General features: G+C 38.8%; 1 non-coding gene across 1 annotated transcript; it reads left to right on the forward strand.

Annotated features, from left to right (window-relative positions):
- Positions 1-4149: 4149 nt before the first annotated feature.
- LOC148550687 (small nucleolar RNA R71) lies at positions 4150-4257 on the forward strand. Its single transcript, XR_015892900.1, has one exon. It is a non-coding gene; the product is annotated as a small nucleolar RNA R71 (small nucleolar RNA).
- The last annotated feature ends 810 nt before the right edge of the window (positions 4258-5067 follow it).

Consider the following 5067-nt stretch of genomic DNA (forward strand, 5'->3'; position numbering starts at 1 on the left):
GTCTACGTTCCAACGAAACTGAGAGCGCACCATTTAGAGTTATGTAGCTCCAGAAAATTCACTTTGAGTGCAGGGAGGTCAGAATCCAACAGCATCTGCAGTCCTTCTTCAACCTCTGAATCTGATTTTTGCTCAAGTCCCTCAATTTCAGCCAGAAAATACCTGAAATCACAGAAAAACACACAAACTCATAGTAAAGTCTAGAAATGTGATTTTTATTTAAAAACTAATAAAAATATACTAAAAACTAACTAAATTATACTGAAAACTATGTAAAAACAATGCCAAAAAGCTTATAAATTTTCCGCTCATCACAACACCAAACTTAAATTGTTGCTTGTCCCCAAGCAACTGAAAATCAAATAGGATAAAAAGAAGAGAATATACTATAAATTTCAAAATATCAATGAAACTTAGCTCCAATCATATCAGCGGGACTTGTAGCTTTTTGCCTCTTGAATAGTTTTGGCATCTCACTTCATCTATTGAAGTTCAGAATGATTGGCAGCTATAGGAACTCAGAGTTCAGATAGTGTTATTGATTCTCCTAGTTCAGTATGTTAATTCTTGAACACAGCTACTTTATGAGTCTTGGCTGTGGCCCTAAGCACTTTGTTTTCCGGTATTACCACCGGATACATAAATGCCACAGACACATAACTGGGTGAACCTTTTTAGATTGTGACTCAGCTTTGCTAAAGTCCCCAATTAGAGGTGTCCAGGGTTCTTAAGCACACTCTTCTTTTGCTTTGGACCTTGACTTTAACCGCTCAGTCTCAAGTTTTCACTTGACACCTTCACGCCACAAGCACATGGTTAGGGACAGCTTGGTTCAGCCGCTTAGGCCAGGATTTTATTCCTTTAGGCCCTCCTATCCACTGATGCTCAAAGCCTTGGATCCTTTTTATTACCCTTGTCTTTTGGTTTTAAGGGCTATTGGCTTTTTGCTCTTGCCTTTTGGTTTAAAGAGCTTTTGGCTTTTTCTGCTTGCTTTTTCTTTTTCTTTCCTTTTTTTTGCTATTTTTTTTTTCTGCAAGCTTTTGTATTCACTGCTTTTTCTTGCTTCAAGAATCATTTTTATGATATTTCAGATTATCAAATAACATTTCTCCTTTTTCCTTATTCTTCAAGAGCCAACATATTTAACATTCATAAACATCAAATTCAAAAGACATATGCACTGTTCAAGCATTCATTCAGAAAACAAAAAGTATTGTCACCACATCAAAATAATTAAACTAGTTTCAAGGATGAATTCGAAATCATGTACTTCTTGTTCTTTTGTAATTAAAATATTTTTCATTCAAGAGAGGTGATGGATTCATATTCATATCTTTAAGGCATAGACACTTAGACACTAATGATCATATAGTAAAGACACAAACATAATTAAACATGAAGCATGGAAACCGAAAACAGAAAATAAATAAACAAGGAGATTAAGGAATGAGTCCACCTTAGTGAGGGTTGCGTCTTCCTCTTCTTGAAGAACCAATGGTGCTTTTGAGCTCCTCTATGTCTCTTCCTTGTCTTTGTTGCTCCTCCCTCATAGCTCTTTGATCTTCTCTAATTTCATGGAGGATGATGGAATGCTCTTGGTGCTCCACCCTTAGTTGTCCCATATTGGAACTTAATTCTCCTAGGGAGGTGTTGATTTGCTCCTAATAGTTTTGTGGAGGAAAGTGCATCCCTTGAGGCATCAGTGGTTATGGAAAAACAAAAAAAAAGCAATGCTTTTTCCACACCAAACTTAAAATGTTTGCTCGTCCTCGAGCAAAAGAAGAAAGAAAGGATGAGAAGAAGAAGAGATGGAGAAGATGTAGGTGTGTGAATGGTTCGGCCAGGGGGGTTTAGGTGGTAATGATGTGTGAAAAGGAAAGAGTGATGGCTTGAATTTGAGTGGGTGGGTGTAGGTGGGTTGTATGATGGTTTTGGAGGAGTAATGGAAGTGATTGGTGAAGGGTATTTGTGGAAGAGAGTTATGAAAAGGTGTGAAGAGGAGAGAAGAAGATGTGGGGATCCTGTGGGGTCCACAGATCCTGAGGTGTCAAGGATTTTTCATCCCTGCACCCTTTAGACGTGTAAAACGCCCTATACATGCAATCCTGGCGTTTAACGCCAGACTGCTGCCTGTTTCTGGCGTTAAACGCCACTTCCATGCTCTGTTCTGGTGTTTAACGCCAGGTAGATGCTTGTTTCTGGCGTTAAACGCCAGACATATGCTTGTTTCTGGTGTTTAAACGTCAGACTGTTTCCTCTAGGGTGTGTTGTTTTTCATTCTATTTTTCATTCTGTTTTTGATTTTTCAGTAGTTTTTGTGACTTCACATGATCATCAACCTAAAGAAAACATAAAATAACAATGGAAAATAAATAAATATAATTAGATAACATTGGGTTGCCTCCCAACAAGCGCTTCTTTAATGTCAATAGCTTGACAGTGAGCTCTCATGGAGCCTCACAGATGTTCAGAGCATTGTTGGAACCTCCCAACACCAAACTTATAGTTTGAATGTAGGGGTTTAACACCAAACTTAGAGTTTGGTTGTGGCCTTCCAACACCAAACTTAGAGTTTGACTATGGGGGCTCTGGTTGACTCTGCATTGAGAGAAGCTTTTCATGCTTCCTCTCCATGGTTACAGAAGGAGATCCTTGAGTTTTAAACACAAGGTTGTCCTCATTCAGTTGAAGGATCAATTCTCCTCTATCCACATCAATCACAGCTCTTGCTGTGGCTAGGAAGGGTCTTCCAAGGATGATGGATTCATCCTCATCCTTCCCAGTATCCAGGATTATGAAATCAGCAGGGATGTAAAGGCCTTCAACCTTTACTAACACGTCCTCTTCTAGTCCATAAGCCTGTTTTCTTGAGTTGTCTGCCATCTCTAATGAGATTCTGGCAGCTTGCACCTCAAAGATTCCCAGTTTCTCCATTACAGATAGTGGCATGAGGTGTATCCCTGACCCAAGGTCACATAGAGCCTTCTCAAAGGTCATGGTGACTATGGTACAAGGTATTAAGAACTTTCTAGGATCCTGTTTCTTCTGAGGCAATCTCAGTTGATCCAAATCACTTAGTTCATTGATGAGCAAGGGAGGTTTATCTTCCCAAGTCTCATTACCAAATAATTTGGCATTCAGCTTCATGATTGCACCAAGGTACTTGGCAACTTGCTCTTTAGTAACATCTTCATTCTCTTCAGAAGAAGAATACTCATCAGAGCTCATGAATGGCATAAGAAGGTTCAATGGAATCTCTATGGTCTCTATATGAGCCTCAGATTCCTTTGTTTCCTCAGAGGAAAACTCCTTATTGATCACTGGACGTCCCAGGAGGTCTTCCTCACTGGGATTCATGTCCTCTCCCTCCCTTGTAGGTTCGGCCATGATGGTTAAATCAATGGCCTTGCACTCTCTTTTTGGATTCTCTTCTGTATTGCTTGGGAGAGTACTAGGAGGAGTTTCAGTGACTCTTTTACTCAGCTGGCCCACTTGTGCCTCCAAATTTCTAATGGAGGATCTTGTTTCATTCATGAAACTTAAAGTGGCCTTAGATAGATTAGAGACTATGTTTGCTAAGCTAGATGGATTTTGCTCAGAACTCTTTGTCTTTTGCTGAGTGGATGATGGAAAAGGCTTGCTATTGCTAAACCCGTTTCTTCCACCATTATTAAAGCCTTGTTGAGGCTTTTGTTGATCCTTCCATGAGAAATTTAGATGATTCCTCCATGAGGGATTATAGGTGTTTCCATAGGGTTCACCCATGTAATTCACCTCTGCTATTGCAGGGTTCTCAGGATCATAAGCTTCTTCTTCAGAAGATGCCTCTTTAGTACTGTTGGATGATTCCTTCAATCCATTCAGACTCTGAGAGATCATATTGACTTGCTGAGTCAATATTTTATTCTGAGCCAATATGGCATTCAGAGTATCAATTTCAAGAACTCCCTTCCTCATAGGCGTCCCATTATTCACAGGGTTCCTTTCAGAAGTGTACATGAACTGGTTATTTGCAACCATGTCAATGAGTTCTTGAGCTTCTGCAGGCGTTTTCTTTAGATGAATGGATCCACCTACAGAGTGGTCCAGTGATATCTTTGATAGCTCAGACAGACCATCATAGAATATATCCAGGATGGTCCATTCTAAAAGCATGTCAGAAGGACACTTTTTGGTCATTTCTTTGTATCTCTCCCAAGCTTCATAGAGGGATTCACCTTCCTTCTATCTGAAGGTTTGAACATCCACTCTAAGCTTACTAAGCTTTTGAGGAGGAAAGAACTTGGCTAAGAAAGCCGTGACCAGCTTATCCCAAGAGTTCAGGCTATCTTTAGGTTGAGAGTCCAACCATACTCTAGCTCTGTCTCTTACAGCAAATAGGAAAAGCATAAGCCTGTAGACCTTGGGATCAACCCCATTGGTCTTAACAGTATCACAGATCTGCAAGAATTCAGTTAAGAACTGAAAAAGATCTTCTGATAGAAGTCCATGAAACTTGCAATTCTGTTGCATTAGAGAAACTAATTGAGGTTTAAGCTCAAAATTGTTTGCTCCAATGCCAGGGATTGAGATGCTTCTTCCATGTAAATTGGAATTTGGTGCAGTAAAGTCACCAAGCATCTTCCTTGCATTGTTATTATTTTCGGCCATGCCTCCTTCTTTTTCGAAAATTTCTGTCAGATTTTCTCCAGAGAGTTGTGCTTTGGCTTCCCTTAGCTTCCTCTTCAGAGTCCTTTCAGGTTCAGGATCAGCTTCAACAAGAATATTCTTATCCTTTTTCTTGCTCATATGAAAAAGAAAAGAACAGAAAATATGGAATCCTCTATATCACAGTATAGAGATTCTTTTATGTGAGTAGAAGAAGAGAAGAAATTCGAACACAGAAAGAGGGAGAGGGTTCAAATTTTTAAATAAAGAGAAGTGTTAGTAAATAAATAAATAATTAGAAGGAGATGAGAGGGAGAGAATTCGAAAATTAATTAAATTAAAAATAAAATTTAAAGTTAAATTTTGAAAATTAAAATTGAAATAAAATTAAATTAAAAATTAAAACAATTAGTTAATAAA

The sequence above is a fragment of the Arachis ipaensis genome, chromosome B7, assembly GCF_059453495.1.
Source record: "Arachis ipaensis isolate K30076 ecotype BB chromosome B7, ASM5945349v1, whole genome shotgun sequence".
In the NCBI taxonomy this organism is placed as follows: domain Eukaryota; kingdom Viridiplantae; phylum Streptophyta; class Magnoliopsida; order Fabales; family Fabaceae; genus Arachis; species Arachis ipaensis.